Source organism: Taurulus bubalis (assembly GCF_910589615.1).
Source record: "Taurulus bubalis genome assembly, chromosome: 4".
Lineage (NCBI taxonomy): Eukaryota > Metazoa > Chordata > Actinopteri > Perciformes > Cottidae > Taurulus > Taurulus bubalis.
Genome location: NC_136592.1, coordinates 16,712,897 through 16,736,663, shown reverse-complemented (window position 1 = coordinate 16,736,663; position 23,767 = coordinate 16,712,897). Strand labels below are relative to the sequence as shown.

General features: G+C 40.3%; 1 protein-coding gene across 1 annotated transcript in view; it reads left to right on the top strand.

Annotated features, from left to right (window-relative positions):
* Window positions 1-9,684, top strand: part of mafa (MAF bZIP transcription factor a) — a gene marked incomplete at its 5' end in the record, with an annotated part of 65,829 nt that extends 56,145 nt beyond the window's left edge. Inside the window, one exon of the mRNA XM_079216401.1 lies at window positions 9,652-9,684. The remainder of the gene's footprint in view (window positions 1-9,651) is intronic.
* Window positions 9,685-23,767: the final 14,083 nt, after the last annotated feature.

Here is a 23,767-nt window from a genome sequence, read left to right as displayed (position 1 = left end):
TGAGTAGAGAAGGAGGCAGGGAGGGGGAAGAAGAGATGGAAGGGAAGAGAGTGATGGGACAAAGAGGCGAGGGAGAAGAGAGAGGCAGAGGGAAGTGGGAGCGTGAGCGGCAGAGTGAAAAGAGAGAGAGGACGCAATCAATTCAGCAGCCCCTTCTCCATCATGTCATCGCCTGTCAGCATAGATTTAAGAATAAAGCTTTTGAGAGACCTTCCAGAGCTACAGTCTGATCGATGCTCTGGCAACGTTGGCCCAGATGTCACTGACACGCATCACACGGCCACTCAAAACCCAACTTCACCAGTCGCCACATGACTGGGAACTACCAGATACCCCTGCCCCGAGTTTGTAGTGGGACACGGCACACTTTCTAAAGGTCTTATATGTTGCCATCCCCAAGCATGCTGCTCCACACTCCACAGAAGTTATTACCACTGTGCCCATAACTTGAATATGCCAATCGGGATTGAAAACTGGAAGTGCATATGGGCAAGACCATTAGAGAAAACAGAGAGGCAAAAATGAAGATATAGTGACGGGGTGAATAAATTGAGTCATTAAGCATGTGTTTGTGGGAGCCTGGCTCCCATATGACGGTGTAGGGCGGCAGGATGCTGCTGCTGCCGTTCCCCCGCAAGCAGACAACAGATTGGCTCGTTTGCCTCTCTCCTCTGGGCAGCTTTTGCCTCCTGCTTCCTGGGGAACGTTTAGAACTTTCCTCCCCTCGGTCTCTGAAGAGACGCCTTCTTGTGGTGTAATTTCAATTTGTAGCTTGGCTTCTTTTAATTAATCTACACCACTGTCAAGTGTCAAACTATAATGTTGAAAGCAGAGCTCACCTAATTTAGTCGTAGTAGCTGGGATTAAAAATGTAACTGATTTAATTAAAATGTATAGTTATCACAATGTTCTAAATCATTTAAAAATGCTTAAGTCAAAGAACTGTATGCACGTTTGTTGGTTCTCAAATGGTTGCTCTCTTTTCCCTCACATTCCTCAAAGGAGCAAGCTATGCAGCACTTTTTTTAAGCCTGCGAGATAGATAAGTAAATCCATCTTGTGTGTCCCTGTGCAAAGAAAAACTAAACAGATGAGTCAACTACCAAACTGTTTTTTTTTGGTTTGTCTCTTCATGGTGCAAACACTCAATACACACAATATTTATTTATTATTCTATTAAATAATAAAAGGGTTTGGCAATTCAAACTACATTTTCCTAAAACCATTGGGGCATTTATCTCCTAAAACTGGCTAAAATGTAAGTAAAACTCCAGACTCGATGTGCATACTTGTGGCTTTCTGCTGACACAACCGTCTAGGACATGTTCCATCAGGTCCGACAGTTTCCCGTCACTGACTGCTGTCAAAAATGCCATTGAAATTGACTATTAAGTCGTGTATAAGTGGATAGAATGATCGCATGTGCCATCTTAGATAACTGAAAGAGCTGCAATTAACAGCAGTGTCAAGCTTTTCTGTTCCTTATTTTCTGTTACATTTCTGTTACAAATGCATGTTATTTTCAACAAAGAAAATACTACTAAACACATATTTGATTATTTGGAGTTTCACTTTTTTTTTAAAATACTTAATTTTAATTGTCTGGATCTAATAATAATCCAGGAAAAATTAAGTGCTAAAAGTATATCTGCCAGCAGAGTGGAACAAATTCTTCTCTGGCCAGTGGAAAAAAAAAAAAACAGGGTGATTCCATCTCTGCAGCACAGAAGGGAAAATCTAGTTCAAAACCTTGTGAAAATCTATGGAGACAATACCGTTTATTCGATGAAACAGAGATAAAATTGGTTATTTTTTCCTCTCACTGTTATTTTTACTCAACTGCCTTTACTTCCTTTTCTTCAACTCTCTCACTCTGTCTTGTCTTTTGATTTCAGTGTGGAGGGCAATCGTTATGTGAGTGATGGTACCCATCAGTGTAGTGCATGTGTTGTAAAACTGTCAGCTACTGACAGATTGACTGAGATGTTCCACCCTTCGATCACCAGGGTTAGAGGGAGAAAGATACAGAAAGAAAGACATGTAGAGAGAGAAAAAAATGAGGCAAAACAGGTGCATTTAGGGAGTCATGTTGTATTTAATTTTTTTCACTGTTCAAATCTGGCACCAAATTAAAAACAGTCAAACAAACATGGTTAGTTTTAAACTGAATGCAAAAGACTGATATATAGAGAATGAGTGTTCCCGTGTAATTTCCAACAGCTGTTGATTCAAAGGGAAAAACTTTATTTGGTCCAGATGGTCTCAGTCAGTGGCAGAATGAGAGAGCTGACTTCATTGGCTCCAGCCATGTGTTTTTCCTCCTGATAGAAATTAAAATGGTCGTTCGTTTGTCACCGCTCACTACACAGCTTAAAATGTAGCAATGAAACGTTCCTTGGCGATAATGCACCATAATTACTCAAACGCCTGTTCTTTATCTGCAGCAGAGGGAGGACAGAAGGAACATTTTCCTCAGATGAGATTTTAAAACACAGAGAGCTTGCAAGAGATGAAGCACACAGTCAAAAGTATTGTTTGTTTCAGGCAGAGAAACACATAAGTCTGTCATCTTCTTTCTTGACATAACTGACAATCCTTGTGTGATGTGACCTTTTTTGTCTTTGACAGAACAGTAGAGGAGAGTTTGAGCATGCTGTGGCGGCATGGTGTAGCAAGTATCCGGGTGTGATAAATGTATTTATTTGAGCCGTCTGATGGATATTGATCTCCTCAGCGACTCCTCCACAGGCTAACATTATGGGACCCTGAAACGGAAGAGCGTAGGCGGCTTTCTACTCCACATATACATATCTCACACCTCACAAACGAGGTGAAAAACACACCGTTGCGGAGGAGTGGAAAGGTTAACAGTGGCTTCTGACTGACAGTTAAACAAAAAATCTGTCATTTATCGGAAATATAGTAAGAGCATCTCAGCAGTCACCATTACGGAGATGAAATACCGAAGCATGACAGGAGTTGAGTCACGGGAGGCACGAAACTGACACAGAGCAGAAAATACAGCCACATGCTTTCTTTTGTTTTTTCAAGGCAGCGCAGCACATCCAAAGGCACACATGAGTAGGCTGGAAAGGCATGGGCATGTAAAACTGAAGGCTGTGACCTGTGGTTGTTTTACTCAAACATCCACATCCTCTTCCCTGTAGTGCCGCATCAACCGTGAGTGAGTGCTGCACAGTGAATCATGCAAGGAGATACTCTGGATGACTGTGAGTGGCCTAAACTCGGCCGCAGGCTGAGGCCACTCACAATGCTTTGTGAGAAATCTCACAGTCACTCGTCTTCAGCTCAGTTTCTTCTGGTCTTACTGTCTTTGTCAACACCTGTGCACCTGTGTGTGTTCAAACGGTGATAGATGATTTATTGAGCTTTTGCCAGCTGAAAATGTCTTCTGCACAGATCTATGGTTTATTTTATTTTTTTTATCGCTAGGACACAAATTAATAAAAAGTAAAAAAGGTAACTGTTCACTTTTATATTGAAGATACTAAGCAACTTGTTTTTTTAAAAGGTATTTACATTTAGGATGTTTACTATTATCTATGGAACAATTATTAAACTAATTAAAAAGGATTAAAAAAAACAGAGATAATTTTCTGCTGAATAATAGCATCTGTAGACCAAATGTAAATCGAGAACAATGGAAAATATATCGCCATTTTGGTAGATGAGTGAGAATAATTTACTAAGAAATTCGATTGTATGTCCTTTTTACATCTTCAGTGTTTTAACAGCATATTCATCTCCAGACTCATGCTGAATACTACTTAAAGCAACTAAAGAGGGGTAAAAATATGTTTGTGCTTTTTTTGAAGTATGTATTGTTGCAAAATTTCATTAAACACACTTTTATGGAACTGTAAAAAAATCTCAGCAGAGAATGAGCTCTGTTTGCACTCAAATAAAACATTAAACACAACCAACAAAAGGACGGAGAGGGAAAAACACTCAGTCTCATTCGAGCTGAAAGACCGTCACTTCAGTGTGTTTGGCTATGCAGTGACTGCTAAACGGCCGCAGATTGTGAAACACTAAATGAGTGCGGTGCCACTCTCATTGTGGCTATGTCTACAAACACAGGGTCTGATTGGGTAATAGGCATCTCAACTATAGTCTCTTTAAAAGCAAAGTTACCTCAAAATATCCACAGAGGTTAGGGCTGAGTACTCCTTCACTGCTAATATTAATGGGGGATGTGCACAGCATCCGTGTAGGTGTAGAGTGTTAAGGTTCATCATAAAAAGTAATATCTGGAACAATTGCAGAGTCACACTTGACCCCACAGACTACATAACTGAGCTCTCTCCGAGAAGGACACTTTTCACCTCATTCAGTCACTGCCGACATTAATAATACAACTAAAATATTATAAAAGAACCATATGAATCACAGGAAGTTACAATTATTTATAATTCCTTCCTTTAAAGCTGCAAATAGTGTTATTACAAGCATTTGCATTATTTAATTGTTTTCTTGCTCTGCACATTTGGATGCCTGTGTGCATGTGTGTGTGAGAGAAGCGCTGAGACAGAGTCAGTGAGAAGAATAGGATAGAGAGAGGCTATGGGCAGATGAAGCACGAGCATTTGCATCTCAGGAAGTGCGTCAGCCACACGGGACAGTCCCAAGACGAAGAGCCGTAGTGCTTTTATGCCCTATTTCACACACACACACACACACACACACACACACACACACACACACACACACACACACACACACACACACACACACACACACACGTTGAGAAATATTGGCATTAATGGAACATTGAATGAGGTGGTTAGAGAATGTATTCTCTTAATTCTATAAATGGAGAACATATTACGGGGACAGTATACTGTTCAAACAACAGACAGTATCTAAGTCATGTCTCAAAGCTACATCTTTTTTTATTCTTTTATTTTCCCATTATGTTATTATATGTTATGTTATCTGTTTTCCTCTTCCAGTAATATTGCATTAGATTTCCGATACTCGTGGTGTGTTTTTCCATCTTTCACAGATCAAGACTTCATGGACTTTTTAGATGGAAAATTATCAATACAACATGAAGCATCAGCAAAAACGCAGTGACACATTGCCAACATGCTTTTGTTCCCGGTGCCAACATCAATAATTCAGCCACTAGCTCATAACTTTATTTTCAATACATAATTGAGACCAACCAATGTTTTCTTCGGCCGTTTATACGTCGAGCAATTTTTAAACAATAAGAGGATTGGCCCATTAAGCTTTTAACATCTCTTTTCCATACTACAATAGATGGCTGGAAAGCATGGACAATGGGGCCTGTTTTACTCTATGTGCTCAGTGATGTGCGAGGTACGGCGTGCTTTCAGTGTTTTCACTCTGCAGTCGTAGCTTCTGTCAGCATGAAAGTCTTAACACGATAACTGTGGGAAAGCTGTGGTGAGTCAGTGAAAAGGTGTAGACTCCACATTTAAAAAGTGTGGTCTGGAAAGGAAGGGGTCTTTAGCGTAAGATGAGGTTTCTGTACCTGGATTTATGAATGTGCTTCTATGTGAACAGTGTGTGTGTGTGTGTGTGTGTGTGTGTGTGTGTGTGTGTGTGTGTGTGTGTGTGTGTGTGTGTGTATATTGCCGAATGCTACTTTGAAGAACCTATCCTCCTTCCAGTAACCTGATTACCTTCCTCAATTACTTTGTACTACTGGAATAAATATTGATTTACTATTTTAATTACATGTTAATCTCAAAACACATAGGTGCCAGGGTTATGACTCTCTCAAGTCGTACTGCAAATTTCCTGTTTGCAAATATTTATTGAGGATGGCATCCTGAGAGGGCAATAAAAGTGAATAGCAATCATTAAACAGAGACTAGCTGTCTACAGTATCTGCACAAGTGTCATTATTAAGTACACAGGTCAACCTAACTACTCATTAATTACTTGGAATCTTTCATTTGCACAGTAAACAATAAAATACAATTTTTCAAAAAGGGGGATATTCCATAAATCTTTTATATCAATTTTTTTATTGTCTGAAAAGAAACTGTTTGACAAGCTGACAAGTTTTTATTTAAATAAAATTGTAATAATTTCTATTATTTTTGACAGATTGAATAACCAGGCTAAAGACCTGTTACAGTGGCATCATGAATATCATGTCCTCACTCTGGTGTTTCAAGATTAGGAGGCTCAATGCAGCTGAAATTGCTCTCCAAAAACGTTAAAATGCTGCAACTTTCCTAATCTGCAATCTCAGGTTGATTTGAACTTGGATTTTGACTTTTAATTGACAAAGTGTTTTTGGGCATAGAACACATCTGAATTCATGATTATCAAATGAATTTAGATAACAACCATCTATGGTCTATAGCTGTGAAGTGCTTGCTATCGTAATACCTAATTATTTCCCAAACTGATTGCTGTGTGAAGCATAACTTGCCAATACACCAGAGGGGATGTTTCAGACTTCTTAGGAAATGGAGCCCAAGAGTGTTAAAATGGGGGCAAATAATGGAGCAGATCATTGGGGCTATTTTCTTCTTTTTGCAAATTGCTTTATCTCCCATTCACATTAGAATATGTCATCATACGCAATTTGACAGCAGTGCATTAAAGAAGGATCATAGTGTGGGATCTGGTTATTAGCTTCAATAGGTGACTGGAGAGCATTTGTTTTCTTCTGTTCAACACACATGAAAGTAACAATGCACTCGAGAAAAACAGAATTTTTCTTGGTGATCTCTTCTTAGCAGGTCATCATGCCATGGAGGCCAGAAGGTTTTATTCCACCAACAGGCTCCAATTGTTTAAAGTTGTCATTGTCAACCTTTGCCTCAATCACACGCTTAAATAAATTCAAACCATGTTTAGTGTGTAGTATGTTCACACTATGAAATGGCCAACAACTTTAAAAAGATACTAGAATTGCGTACTAGAATTGGAACAAATAAAAAACGTACGTATTAAAATGTAAACACGTATTCTGCTTTCTAGTATACTATCAGGTAAGCAGTATTCTTTACTGGAATCTACTTCTACAGTCTCTGTTAAGAATGAAAACCAGCGGACTCTTGGACCATAAATGCATACAGTTGAATACTTCAGCATTGAACCGTAAGACTTTAGTATGCCCCTCCCCCAGCCTTGCTTCCTCCTATTCTTTTCCACCTGCTTTTTCACTATCATTCGACCATTTCAAATCATTCCATTACAAAGACATATTGAAACTGAGAATGCATTAGGCTGAAGTATTACAAATTAATTACTTTTCTTTTTTTGCAGGGAAAATCTGTGAGTAAGAAACAGTAAACAACACTATTTTAATCTCATCTGGCCTAAAACAAATGGACAATGGAGTGTGAAATATTTACTTTAAATATAAATGCGTGTTTGGGAATAATCCATGCAGCGTGTTGTGTTTGTATGTTTTTTTCCTGACATCAAGGGTGCTGGTTTAATTGAGCATGTACTGGACACAGGTCTGAGGGAGCAGGCAGAGGAGCATCGATAAACTATGAAATGGTTCCAATATGGCCAATCGATGAGGCTTTGTGAGCAGCTCCCGTGGGGCTTTGATTTTCCTTTCAAACAACAAACCAGGATCTCTGCTCTTCAAAGGCAAACTCCATCTTTGCTGTTATTGTTTCTTCCCCAATGTTTGAGTGATGTCACTGAGGTCGATGTTATCCATGTCCATAAAGGCTCTCCCACACTTGAATCACCCGGGAGACGGCTTCTGTTGGTCTGCGCAATGTTAACAACAACCAATAAAGGTCAATCTCCCATGGTAATGGCCAATTGGGTTTGTTCCCATTATTGGCCCTCTGATCCGTGGTCAACAGATGGAGCGCTGGCATCACTGACACAAGTTACACTCCAACCTTAAAGAGGCTCAGCTCTGTCTCCAAGCGCGGTTGTGTGATTCCACTCGTTCTCCCCCTCAGCTTGTACTGGCCAGAACATCACTTCATCATGTGCAGCTCCTGTATAAGGAGACCCGTCGCAGTAGCGTCACAGGAGCGCTGCCAGTGTGGGCTAACCGTCTAACCATTTCAGCTAATTGCCTCATTAATGATTCACCGGTGTTAGGCGGCTCTAGCACTTCGCTGTGGGGAGCAAATTGTTCTGATTGGTTTGCCTCTGTCAATTATTGATGAGGCAGTGAGCTGAAGTGCTAACACCTGGCTTTGGAGGTCCAAATGGCCCTGCATTCCCATCACATACTCGGTTATCACACATCCTGGGACCACATTCATTCTTGAAGGGCTGGAGTCTTGACTGTTGGTGTTCTCTGAGAGTGGATGTAGCATGCCCCGGGGCAATGGCTGTGATCTCAGTTGTTAGGATATTAGCTCATAGAACCTGGCTCACTGCTGTGCAGAGGTGGACAAAACACAGACGTATAGCTCGCAGTGACTTGTGCTGAAAGTGGTGAAAAGCAAACAGAGACAATGTCACATTAGAGGGGCCACTGAGAAAGGGTGTGTGTGTGTGTGTGTGTGTGTGTGTGTGTGTGTGTGTGTGTGTGTGTGTGTGTGTGTGTGTGTGTGTGTGAGAGAGAAAGAGATGACACTACAAATAACAGTAATATTGGAAATAACTTCATAATAATGAAATATTTTCTTTGTCTTACCACCACATTGCACAAGTTGTCTTTAGCTCTATCCTTGTCTTTGGGGGATGAGGGGGGGCAGAGGGGGTAAATGATGTTGTAACTATACAAATTAAACATCTTATGGCTGATAAATAAAACCTTCTTTGGACAGATTGAGTGTATATGACTGAGATAATAACTTCAGATTGTATAGGCCTGAGTGGAGCTGTAACGGTATGCAATGCGATGTCAATACTTGCTTTGTTTATGGTGATTTATAATGGGTGCAGGCTAGGCACCTTCACTGTATGGTCATGTAATTGGATCTCTCGTAGATAGTAGCTGAATTGTGTCAAACGGCCCACCCACAAAGTGCTCCTTCTGGCTACATGAATCATCCTTACCGAGCGCACAAGCTGCTGAGAGGTCTCACCAAACGTGTTTTTCAAGACACAAACACAATAAAGAATTGCAATTTTGTGAATAAAATAAACAGACTAATAGAAAGATGTAGACATGGAGGAGACTCATCCACACTGAACTTGCTCAGCTCTCCTTGGCCTTAATTAAAGCTGATTAAAGAGTCACCCCCCATGCTGACGCCACTGTCACTCTGAATCTTAGCCAAGTGGGCTTGCCATGTACACTCACAGGGTGGTCATTCTGCCTTTGTTTTTTCATCGGCACAAGTGACAGCAGAGCCGGCCCCCACCCCCAAATACAGTTGCTGTGACTCGCTCTGTGTCACCATAAACTCTTGACTGGGGAACCAAGTTTAGACAAGGGTCCAGCTCACAATGTGGACTTTACTCACTGCCTCATGGTGCACTATATATATATATATATATATATATATATATATATATATACATATATATATATATATATATATATATATATATATATATATATATATATATATATATATGTGTGTGTGTGTGTGTGTGTGTGTGTGTGTACTCTGGTTTAAAGTAAGGATTGTGGTCTGCGTCACACTTTAATGACTTATTTTCTCTTTTTCCCAACCCCTCCACTCTTCTCTCTATTTCTCTTTCTGTAAACAGGACCCAACGACACTTGGACAGTGATGACATCAGAACGGCTGACCAATCGTAGGAAGACAGCTACAAAGCACAACATTCAAAAATGACTTCACTAAAAAACAAGACAAGACCTGCTGAGATCCCTCGAAATCCTTACAGTGAAATTCTTGAGAGCCTCTTATGCTCCCTTCTCCTCCCTGATATTTTACCTCCAGCTTTTTTCTACAAAACACCAAAAAGAAGAAGAAAAAAAAAAGGACCGACTCATACTCATGAGATGGTTGACAATGTCCGACATTTGAAGGACTATTTTCTCTTAGGTGGGGAGATCATTGATGCATGCCTCTGTAAATAGATCATAATAAAACCCTATTCTTATTCCTAATATAGAAAACATACCAAGTCGCTCCACCAACTTCATAAACCACCACAAATGTGGATAGAGTACTCATGGTTCAATATTTTCCATATGAAGTCAGTTTTCTTCTTACCTCCTCAGAGACCATGTAATTATCATTTCCAATATAATTTCTTGAGAGTTATTTGGACTGTAAAAATTGTACTTCCTACTCTTCTTATTCTCTTTACATAACGGCCTAGTCTTCCTCTTGAATATCCACACTAGTACATGTATATAGAGATAAATGAAGACAACAGCATGGCACAGATTAGTGTTTATTTACCACACCCTAGTAGATCACAAATCTCAATACGTGGATATTTCTGACAACCTTTTTAAAAGTTTAACATACTTCTGATAGCTACAGATATATTCCCAGGTGTCTGAACACTTTCCTGGGATTTTAAATAGATGCATAAAAGCATTAGCTATAGGTAATGTTATTATTTGAGTATCATACAAGGATTTTAAGGCAGCGGTTCCTTTGGTATCATTAATCTGTTCCATCAGGAAGCCAACGGTCACACTGAAGAGCAAAAGACCAAAGCCACGAGTCTACCTGGGCACTGCTAAATATAATTTTTTAAATATTTTATTCTATAATATTATTTCAACAAAATGTCCTATACCTACCGATTTATTCTCTTCCATTGCAATAATTGCCTTCTCTCTCCCGATGTGTGGGTTGTAACCATTATAGTGAAGCTGCTGTCAGCCTGAGAGCGGCAACTTTTCCTTTGCATTGTTTGAAACAGTGCTTCGATCCTGAGCCTACATATGGGAAAAAAGAACACCTCATTGATTGCAATGTAGACATGAGGACCCTCCATCTTCTATGGACTACGAAGATAACCAAATGGACTGATATAATATGCCGTGCCAATGAAGGTACAACCGTCACTGGTGAAGACTGAAAATCTTTGCATGGACAACAGGGAAAATACCAGGATGTTGAACACCTCATCTCCACCATTGTGCATCCTCTACCTCTCAGCTTGTGCTGTGCATCTAGGGAACCATGGCTTATCAGTGAGCCCTCTCCTGTCCCCACAGTCCGTTTCTGCACTGCATGTCCTCAAAGTCTCATGAGGAAAGTGTCCATTCTCCTGATGGACACACATGGCCATGTGGGAATAAAAACCAACACTGGTTCACTTTGACACAAACATACTCACACATACAAGCGCATGCATACAGATGCACAATTATACACAGCGCCACTCCAATATGTTGCTGTATATATGTACAGTATATCAACTATGTAGTCTCAGATGCTGTTCTTTGCATGTTGACTTGTAGATGGAAAGTGACCATTATTCACAGAAGAGATTGTGCAGGTAGGCCTAGTCACTGGATTGACTCTCTAAGCCAATGCAAGCTCTTCGTCAGCTATACATCTCCCTCTTTAATTTAAGAAAATGTATATTTACATGACAGAAATTGTTTTACCGCCCTCCTATCGTGAAAGGTCCTCTTTAGCCAAACCGCAGCGCTGATAGATTTTAAACTCTTTGAAGGGACACATAACCTTGTCTTTGATGTCAGACAGAACCTGGCCACAGTGAGCGTGGGTAGGAGAAGAGAGAAGGGAAGGCAAACTGGGGCGCTCCAATTAAGTGGCAGCCCACAAAGTGGCATGGGGCAATCTGCCAGCAACTGTCTATTCATCCTATGTCAAAGGGATTTGCACATCTCAATGATTCTATGCACTGCCAGAGAAGTCTGAGAGCAGAGCAGAGAAAGGAAGCAAGGCTCTGGAGAAAGGATAGGAGAGGAAAATATACCAAAATGTAAAGTGGTACTGAGCTTATGTTCAAGTATTCTCCTCTTTCAACATATAGAATATTCTTTTCTGACGGGCAGCCACCTTGGAGAGTTCAGTAACCCCTTAACCTAACACTGTTCCACCGTCATGCAGCTCTCTGGGCTGTCATGACCTCACATCCTGTCTGAGGTTAACTTTGTGTTAATGAGTATGGCCCTCAGCTCAACCAGCTGTTCGACCCTGTGGTTAAATACTTATACCCTTCTGTCCCAATGGTTCGCCAATGCCTGCCCACAACAACCATGATAAATAAGGAGAAATTTGATTAAAACATATCACAGCTTTTTCACTAAAAACAATCAAACTGATCAAAAATGCACCCTATATTAAGAAAATACAGGTACAGAATTCATATGAAGAAATATTCAAATACTGTCAGAGCACACTGAATCACATGAGGGTATTTACAGTCAACATGTAAACAAACTTGAAATTAGGACTTATGACTTAGCAGTGATTATTTAAAGAAGATTTAAAATACAGGAAGGATGAAGATGTCACTCAAACATGAGACGTTATATGTGGTAGGGAACAAGACATTGAGCAAGTGCTGATCTTCTCTGAGCCTCAAGGCTTTCCACTTTCTTAGAAGTCAAACAAAGCTCCATTTCTACGCAGCTGTAGGCAATGTGTGACAGGCAGATTTGTTTTCCTACTTTTGAATGCAAGTACTACATTGTTCCGCCGTGATAGTCATGGCAGCGTGGGTGCTTTTATCTGGCAGTGACCCTGACCGGGGTCAGCAGAGGCACGTAAACACGCAGAGATATACATATTCAGAGACACAATGTGTGAAAGTGCACACAAATGCATAGAGGCACATCCTTGCTCTTTTTTTTCTCACACACCATGCTAATCTAAACAGCAAGACTGTATGTAAACAGATCTTCGACATAATGGGATTGTTCAGTGTGCAAACAATAAGCTGTTAGCGTAATCACAGGTCAAAGATATATTACCCAGAGGGCCACGCTGTAGGTATATTAACATGATGGATATATGGGAAAGAGAGGGGGGCAGGGATACGAAAGATATAGAGCACTACTGACTCAGATTTACCCCCTATTGGGCCCCGTCCGCTGCCTCTCTCTCCTCCACCTCCCTGGTATGGGCCCCACTTAATCAGCCTTTCATTCTCTTCTTGATCCTTCCCCCATTCACCCACATCCTTCTTAGACACCAGGTTCCTATTTTTCTTTTCTCTGCTCTAACACCTCAACCCTGTCTTTTTCTGTCTTTAGTCCGTCTTTCCCCCACCCATTTCCCTCTTTTTCTGTACAAATATAATCTGCTTCAGCAAAGCGGTCCATACATCTCAGTAGTCAGTGTGAGAGCAGGATAAAGCAGCTCCACAATCTTGTTTTTGGATTAAGAAAACAAGGGTCTGACTGAGCAAAAGAGCAAGGACTGGACAGAAAGACAGCATATTGTAGCATGAAGTTAGCAATTCTGAACAATGTGATAAATGTAACAGCTAGTTGATAGATGTGCATCAACACAACCATTCCCTATTATCTTCACTTGACCATGTTGAAAGGACCATGCTTGTGTATCTAAATGAGTAGCAGCACACAAGTTCCATGCCAGGGAAGATACATATTGTGTAGCTTACTCCATTGCACATACAGCTTATTAACTTATCTCCGCTTTATTTGATTAACACCAAGCCCATTCTTTCAACTGGTTAATAAGTCTTTGTCCTCCTGACTAAACACTCCATTAGTGTCATCACTGGCTGGCTTGTGTGTGTACTGTGTACGTCTGTGGACCACTGAGGCAGATACACATCAGGGCCAAGTGAGTAAACATAGAGGCAGAACACCGGGGAGAAAAACAACCTGTAAGACAGACAATAGGTACAAAGGGGACCAGTCTGATGATGGCAGTAACAGTCAAGACACTCTGCCTTATGTTTGGCTTTAGATGTGGTCTTAGCCACAATACAGTCATATATATGAGTCAATATGACCACAGATACAAACAGTTATTCAATTTCAACCAGACTTACCAGTAACAATTTCAAATAAATTTTGATAAGTAAGAATTAAACAAGTTGAACATTTTAAGCATCATCAGAAAGCTAAAATATATCCACATTTCATAATACAGTTGCAAAGAGGGGAGCTGTTTGAAAATCTCACAAATGTTTTGCTCATAATGTTACCTACACTCAGAGCACTTGTACTGCATGAATATATATATGAAATTCTCTCGCTTGAATCATCAGTGCAAAAGAATAACCACTGCATTTGAACATATCTGCTACTTTGATAAAAGAGTAGAAGGCAGAAGTCTGTGCACATCTGATGTCCACCTCTGGCTGACAACAGTGGTCAAGGCTCATGGGTAATATTACATTTAGAGCCGTCGCCATGCCAAACTGGAAGACAAAACATGACTTCTCAGATTTAAAGTTTAAATGAATAAAACTGGTGGCCATAATAAGAACATATGTTTCTAAGTTAAGTAACATTGAAGATATTGCTTGAGTAAAATTTGAAATGGGAATACATAATAGGGGGAAAAACAGCAGCGCCTCACACTTACCAACTCTTTGGTGCAGAAAAATGCATTCCTCACTCTCTCACACACACATGCCCGCACACACAAACACAGTCCTGTTCCTGTATGTGTCTGTGTCTGGTGGGGTGTCATGATTAACAGTGACCTCAAGCCAGACATGGTTGGGGTAGTGGGAGTGGGGTCAAAGGGGAAAGGATTACAGTGAGGCAACCTGTGTCAACTGCTCTGCTTAAATCCTAACCGCCAAGCCGAACCGAGACTCTTGACAAGTGATTCACATGTATGAGCTCAAAATATAATGTGTACACACTGACACTACTCACACAAATACTGTATTGTTTGGGTATTTTAACTTAAAACTTGAAATGTAGCATTCAAAGCAGCATGGATTTGGATTTGGATGCGGAGATATAGTGGATGAGGGTTGTTCTAATAGCCAGACAGCAGCAAAGATAGAACAGACCCCCTTATGTCACATAGCTAATAATACAGCCTTTAAAGCCCTTACTCCCACCTCATTCTGGCCTGCGCATAAGCTTGTGCTCTGGGTGAGCAGTTAGCCTTCAAGCCCCTCACTGAGATGAGATTGGCTCCCAAGAAGATTTGTTGGGGGGATCGGAGAGAATCAGATTAACCAAAATGCCTCAATTGGAGTATATGCTCTGGGCTGGTCTCAGTGTAATGCCATTAATAAATGCTGTTAACCAAAACTTTAGCATCTGATTAGGTAATGGAGGAAAACACATCCTTTTAGCAACCATTATCTGGGGTGGAATAGCCCAAATCTTCACATAAGGGTTCCACGAGTATCAAAACACAAACAGAATGAGTTTGAGTCAGAAGCAGTCGTGACTTTTCCCAATACCCAAGTCCCACTGTAGAAATAAATCAAAAAGGAAAATAATGAATGTCCAGAAGCTGTGGACAGGTGGCATTTCAGCCTGTGCCAGCTTGATTTAGTCTCCTACACCTGAGTCAGAAAAGAGAGAAAATTAACGGCAGCTTAACTAGACTCCAATTTGTCTGTTTTGAAACACTATTGATGAGGCTAATGTATATGGAGAATGGACTTTCTGGTAGCCATACCAAGCTTATTGTGATTGTGAACATACTGCGTGCACTCGGTCAGGGTCAGATACACCGAGAAGTAAGAAAGACAATAGCATTGATTTGATTTACTCTGCCATCTGAGCCTGGTTATCCTTTGGGGGGCATTAGGGTTCGTCTTTAGGGTGTAAAATGGAGATTAAATGGGCTCAAGGGGAGACGCTAGGATGCATGCTGTTCAACCTGCTGTGAACAGGGTGTAATCCTTCAGTTTCAGAGAAGTGAAAAGTTTACAGAGTCCAGAAAGTTACGCATACATCCCTTCTGGGCCCCCTACAGAGCAGATAGTGTGAGACAGCAGGGGATAACCATATGCTATCAAAGTGTTCTTCAAAGCTCCCGTCTTTAGTCCGCTAAATTATACAGTATCATCACATATACCTGACAAATATAGAAGAATAATCATGCAGCTCAACACAGAAAACAGAAAAAACAATACATTCCTGAGAAATATGTTTTAAGAAATCTGTTGCCTTTGAACTGTGAAGGGGGCATTTCTTTCATTTATTTTCTGGAATGACTAAGTTTAAACTTTGTTGAAACAGTAGCCAAGTCCCAACAGTGTGGGTATGTTCATGATTTTGTATTTACATGCTTTTACATTACTGCTGCTGGTGGACAATTACAAATTCATGAATGCTATCACAGTGAACCCCTTCTCTGTTAGCAGAGGTTAATTTGTGCTAGCCCCTCATTTCAATTGTACTGTACTAAATGTCCACATTATTTCCCACATGGGCCTGGATGAGGGGTGTGATTATCCAAAGGTAGGCCTTGGTTGGCTCTGTTATTGTCAGAGGGGTCGTAAGCTGCAGTAACGGCTTCTAGGGTCTTATTGCTATGGCTATCAGCCCCTTGCCACTTGGCCTCTGTGACCCCAGTCAGAGATAAGCTTTATGGGAAAGCACATTAACATGCTCCTGCAGTCACCTCCCTCCTTTATCAAAGGCAGCTCTGTGAAATCAAGTGTTTATGGACCCCCGGTGAGGGTATAGTGCTGCTCATTGCCTATATTAGAGGTTGAGTGTAAATGAGCTGGAGGTGGACAAAGGACCTGCACTAGTGGAGGGAATTGAGGATGCAATACTGATGTTATTCTCACTAAATGAGCAATATCTTTAATGACTGCAACACCCCATGAGCTGCATTATAAATACTGGTTGTAGTCTAAATATATCCATGTCTTCCAATCTTTCTACAAAACTGACACTACCATAACATAAGGGAGGTAAAATGTGCATATAGATATGATGTAGCATTGTTATGCATTCTGTTAGCTCTACTGTATACTGTAGGTGACACAGATTTCCTTTACTGTCTTCCTCTTTGTTTTATACCAACTACTGATCATCTTAAATAAGTTGTCCAATGGATGTACTTTTTTTTTTGTTTGTTGCTTTTTGTTTGTTTTGTTTATTTCTGGAACGTGCTATGTTGATATGGGCATTTTCCTGTGGCTATGAACGACACTAGGAACACAAGATAAATTAAAACATTGAGGTGTCAGTAGTGTGTTCCTGCTTACAGCCTTATCACTGGTGAAAGATCCTTTCAGTATGTCTGTAATGATGGATGGTGATAGCCCTGTGTCTTTGTACACATCAGGGGGCCCTACTGTTGTCACTGGACAGATAGAGGGAGCGGGAAAGAGAAAGATGTAGCCGCAGCTTAATGTCCTTCTCTGGTGCTGTGCATGCTCTTTCCTATTTGCTTTTCCCTTCACGGCACGGTTAACATCGTAAATTAACCTTTCCAAGCCCCCTGTGCTCAGAGACTGGTGCGCAATATAGACAAAGGAGAAAAAATAGATCTATGTTATGCAATGCAGTAGCACTGGTCAGAGACATAGCATGTTACAGAATTGAGCTATTCCTTTTCAGTGATAGGGAATAAAACAACACACTTTGTTCAGTCAAGCAACCATTCTATTGTATGTGCATGTCCTGTGTGCTCTGCAGATTGGTATGAGGCTGCGTTTCGTTCTTCATCTTTGAAATGTAAATGAAACACATGAAAGAAAATGTATTGTAGATCCTTCTCTTCTTAATTCAAGTCTGTAAATATGATGTAAATACCAAACAGCTATGCATGCTAATATACAAGCAATTTGTTCAGGTACTTTTGTAACCCAAACTTCTCATATGGCATGTAATGATAAAAAAAGAAAAATCAAACATGAAAAACAGAAATTGTGAACGAGAATACGGTTTGTAAACAACTTAAAAACTGTAAAATATGTCTTTGCTGTCAATGTTTTCTTACTGATAACTAATGCATTGGCCTGCCATTTACTACAGTGCTCTGCTCATGTTACTTGTTGTCTTTTTTATGTTTCATAAGGTAGCGCTGAGGCTAAACAGGACCATAAATCCCTGATTTGTGGAATAGTCGGGTTGGAGAATAAGATGAGGGGAAGGATGGCAGTCTGCTACACTCTTTGTAGTTTTTTTTTATTGCCACTGCACGTTCACATGCATACACATAATACTTAATAACACATCCTTCGTGTCTAACACAGCCAATAAAATGCCATGGCAAAACTTTTGCTTAAAAGCAGTAGAAAATGGGCTGCCATTTGGGTTATCTTACCAAAAAGACGTATCACCAGCTCTAAAGTGTGCCGTTATTTTAAAATGGCATATATTTGTTTCTGAGGAATTAATACAAAACCATTAACAAACTATAAAGCTGGTACAACAAGCAATTTTGACTCATTCCAAATTCTCCAAATCATGATTTGCACGTGGGGACATTTTGAAAACCTTGACCTTTTTTTCTCATTTCTAATAATATGTCAAGTGACAATGATGATTATCTATATGCCAAATTTGCCTCTGCCCTTGCAACTCTAATGTGGCATTTTATGAAGACAGTGATGGGGAAAGTACGGAGAAATCTGTTGGGTTTCTAAGAGTGTTTATTTTCAACCATGTTAGAACCATGTTATATCCCAAGGCACTCATGGTAGATGGAAGTGTCTAATTTTTAACCTGTGCTAAAGATATTTTAAATTTAATAAATAATTATTGTAAGAAGAAAACATGTGTGTGTCGTGTTCTGAACTAACCTCTTAACTTGTGCATATTTTCTATGATTATATTTTACAGACGTGAAGGATGCAAATCATGAAGACAAGAGAGACTGAAGAGAATGAAAGAGTTTAATTATAAAAGGCCTTTAGGGCCATTTGTGTCTGGGTAAAGTGCTCTCCTCTAAATGTAAATTTAAGTGATGAGTCTTTTCAGTCATTATATCCATTATGAAATACAAAGAAACCACAGTCTCAGAGACAATGATCTTTGAACCCTGGCTCTCAGTTGTGACGGGAGCTTCAGTTTCACTTCACCTTCAACCAGCAACATATAACACCAATTCAATCATATTTATTTTGTGTAGCCCAAAATCACAAATCACAAATTTGCCTCAGAGGGCTTTACAATCTGTACACATAAAACATTTTCTGTCCCAGGACCCTGACATTGGAACAGGAAAAACTAAAATACCTGAATCAGGTATTGCCCCAATACTTTGCTCATGTACTGTCACTCATAATTGAAGTGCCCAACAAGCTACCCAGCTGAAACTATAACTAATGCATAAATAGGCGTTTGTCTCCAGTTCACCTGTATTGGTAAGGCAGCAGCCACAATGTTGTGTGCATTGTTGGGGATGCAGCCATTTTCGTTGTAAGTCTCCAGTGCATCCTGCAAGGTTTCCGTGTGTGTCTGCCTGGTATACCCTGTCAGGGTTTCCGCCAGTGTATTGCAAACCGGGCGTAATGTTAGCGAGCGTTTGGTCGAGAGATAGAGCGAGTGTGTGATGACAAGTATGAAGTCAGCAGTGACATCATAGCTGTGAACACAGCAGTGCAATGTGTGAGCAGGTTATTTGTCGCTGAATAAAAAATCCTCAAAACCCGAGCCAAGCTCTCGTGTCTTGAATGCAAGCAACCTGCTGATTGAAGTAAAGGGGTTCGCCTTGAAGTCAGCCACAACTCCGGCTGAGGCTTTTTTAAGGTAGACTGACCTTTAAGTTAACCAGATATTCTCCTGTGAGTGTCAAACTTTGCTCAGCTATATTTATTTCTAATAATTATTTTAACTGCCAAATCTCAGTGAGAGGTATCGGCAGGTAGGGAAATGTAAGTACTTGTGCTCGGTCTGAAAACCAGTGATATCGGTGAATCCCTATTTTTCCTAAATTTATCAATAGGATTACTCCTTGCCGGCAACAAAAGGCATGGGTAATAGTTGTGAAGGTTATCACACTTCTTCAATTAATTAAAAGCCACTCACAGTCACAGACAGCGAGGCAAGATGGAGCTTGTGATGGTTTGTGTTTTGTATGTTTTAACTAATTGTTTACAAGAGGACACATTCAATTAGTTATTTCATTATCGCCTTCGGTGTAATCAATTGACAATGCCGATAACAAAAGCACATCAATTTGTGAGCCGACTCCAGCACATTTCTCTAAATGATTGAAGAGCACTTTTTTTCCCAACCCTCATAGGTTCTTGTCTGCTCTGGGCAATTCAGAACAAACCCATATAATGAACCGTGTCATCATGTACACCATGAGAATCTTTTCTGTCTTCAGTGATTCAAAGTAGTTTTAGTTACTGTTCGTTACCCAGAAATTCCACATGTAGACTTTGTCTTCTGTGGAGAGTGAGGCTCTGTCTTCCCCCCATTTCCCCTTGAGTGATATATGGCAAAGAAAGAAAGCAGCCCCCCTCCCCACCATAGCGCAGATAAACAATGCAAGTGACAGTCTCTCATCACTCAAGAGGCTGAATCTCTGGCCCTGACCCGATAACATCAAGTGTGTGTGTGTCACCTGTCAAGTGGCTTCTGTCACACTTCAGTGGGAACTCTAAAACAAGACTCTGTGTGTGTGTGTGTGTGTGTGTGTGTGTGTGTGTGTGTGTGTGTGTGTGTGTGTGTGTGTGTGTGTGTGTGTGTGAAGTTGATTGGGGGATGGTGTTGTGGGTTTAAGAGTGCCTGTTGGCATGCAAGCGCAGGCCTCTCTAGGCATGAGTGGAGTTGAGAGTGGCGAAAGGAGGGGGTGGTGCGAGTGAAGGTATACCAGGAAACTGAGAAAAAAGGAGGGGGAGGCACAACGACTCAAATGAGAAGGACTTGTGCAGACACTGTGAAACTATCTCATTTTGTAGGCTCGGCTAGTCTCATTCTCATGTTCAGAATGGGCAGGGTGATCTGGGAACGCAATTATTTTCACCTATAAAAGGCAACATATGCCAAGATCATAAAAGTTCTTATTGGACAGTAATTTATTAAAGCAAGTCATAGAAATGGAAAGAGGTAGGGCACAAGCTATAATATGAGGGTGTCGTTCCGCTTCTCATTAAGGGCCTGAGTGTCAGTGAAATTCAATACCCCAGGTGCTTGACAGTGGAGGGATAGATGAGCTAAACAGAAGATGTTCTCTCTTTATAAGATGCTGGGGAAATGGAAATATTTACTGCAGCCACATCGTGTCAAAGTTTCATTCTCGATTCATTTTCTGCGCTTTACTGTAAACCTATATGTATTCAAGTGCATAATTAAGCTCATTTCACAGCCACACACAGCCTTGGTGTGTTTACTTTTTGCAAAACATTCCCTCGGTCCATCATGCAGCTTTTCAGGGGGAGGGGCTAACTTTGAGACTAACAATGATCTACACCCTCCAAGCAACACACAGCTGCTACTAAGCAAAACTGGCATCCTTTTAAATGGATGAGTGATCTGAAAATGTGTGTTTGTTCATATCTTGCAAATGTTTAAATCATTGTTGAGCTCTGAATGAAAAATAATAAACCATCATTGTGATCCTCACAATACTGAATGATGTGGATTAGCCAATGGGGAGCAGATTGTATTGAGGAATTTATCAGCATCTTCTCATTATCTAATGCACAAAGTGCAGGGGGAGATGATTATGTCTGTAGCATATTTTACCCAGAACAATGTGAGCTTGTGTACCTCTGTTCATTTGTTGCTTAAAATGAACGAGGCGGAGATGTGCTATTGTCTGAGGTTATTGTAATGGTAAAATACAGTTTTTGTTAATGTAAACGATTGTAAATGACTCTTCTTTCAGACAAGAACGAGGTTTTTGTATCTTTTACCAAAATAAATACCGTCACAAATGAGGCTGGACGAAACAAAAGCACAAGAGAGAGACAGGCAATTGTGAAAGAGGGAGGGAGGGTTTTGTGCACACCTATTGTGTAATGTCTGGCAATGTACTCGCATGTTTGTTGTCGTCTTTCACAGTGACAACCGCATTCTGACAACAGTCACACAAACAGAAACACACACACACACACACACACAGTGTTACAGACCTAGAAATGAGACAGACACAATATAAACACAAATACTTAATATGCGTAAAGTTACAGGGTGCAAATTGTATTACGGTAAGAGTTATATCTTTACACAATGCTTTTAGTATTTCATACTAGATGTTTGATAAAAATCGTATATGATTATTATGAATATTTTACCAATTTAAGATTTTTTTTATTTTCTCCCTCCCTTCCATTTGCAGCATTCAAGAGTGTTAAAGAAGCAAACATAATTATATCAATACTTTGTTGTGGTTATATCAAATAAAACATGCTTTTGTGACAATTTTGTATTGTCTTTTCCACAATACAGAAACACAAGACAGAAAAAGTACATATAGGCACATATAGGAGATATTTAAAATAGAGATATCAGTGGCAAAAATAAAAATAAGAGTAGAGGATGACAGATATTTACATGCACAGATAGATGCATACTATACCCCACAAATAGAATGTTCCCACATTCCCTAATGTGACCAGTGAGAGAAGAAGAAAAAAAGGGTAGAGTACAGGGTTACAACAAAACCTTCCTCCAGAAACTCTATACATGGGTTATATTTCCCATTGACTACATATATAAGTTTATTTAAGGCAAGGCACTGTACAAATACCATTTTTACATGAATACAGCTGATTTGATGATCTGCAAAAAAATACTTACGTAAAGTGCCATAAAAAAGCTCATGTTAGCTGAAAACATGTGCGAATCCAGGCACTAATCTGAAATGCATCCTTCTACTCTTAACTTGACCATTTAAGAAGAGTGTGTGCAATCCTGAACCATCCAATCAAGAAATAAATCACACAAGCATGCCAAACTCTGAATGTGTAATGGCATGTTATTAAAAGACGTTTCCTTTTGGTTATTTCCAACTCTACATTTTCCCATAACCTCTGTGTTCTGTTCAATCACATATTGATGTAAACTTGGTCAAGGTTGTACGGGCCAGCTGGTCAGCCTGTCGAACATGTCCAGATCATGTCTGCTGAACTGTCCAGAGAACACAGAGAGCTCTAATCCCTTGTTTGCATTGGAATCAATGCTATATTGATCCCAGCCTAATTATATCATCATACTAGTATTAATATCAATTGGAATTGATTTGTAGATACTCATTTGCTGTATAAAAGTGCAGTTTCCTTGCGGAGGAGCAGGAGCGCTAATTCTGAGGTAAACACGCAATACGTCTTGTCATTGATCCCACTACTATATGCAAATTTCGAAAAGACCAAATGAAGGAGGCAATTTGAAGTCCGGCAATGAACTTCATTAGTCACAGGCATGCACACTTGCACATATAAAGAACATGCACATGCATCACGCACACCTTTACTCTCTCACACACACACACACACACACGCAGCCCCTTGGACATGTCTCATTAAATTCAGGTGAGCAGATTAATTAAAATGATATTTAAATCCCTCAGGACTGTAATCTGCACTGCTGGTGTGTATGTCACACACCCACACATACAGGTAGGGCAGCAAACATTACATAGAAAGGGGTAGCGGGGGAAAGATGGGTAATTTGCAGGTAAGCAGAAACACTTGTGTGACCTGTATGTACAAGCAAGGACAGCTATGCAGCGACCAGAGTTCTGAGCAAATCGCCATACTATTGTTAGAGACAAAGTGAGGAAATCAGCATCAGTGAAATTGAAGCTGAAATTAAAATGCTTCATTGTGAGGAGCTTCACACTGCAAAGCCTTTTCTGTTTAGCTGATTTGACCTTGTGTGTCCCTCCTCAAACCCCCCATCCACTCAGCCTACTCATCCACAGCACTGACCTTAACTGCAGCTGTGATTGGTAGACCAGAGGTACGCTTTGTTAGCCTTCTGTAAATTCTGTAATAACTTCACTGATTGCTTGACACTGTCGTATTTTGAATGACTCTGCTGATGTTACACTGAAGATGAACA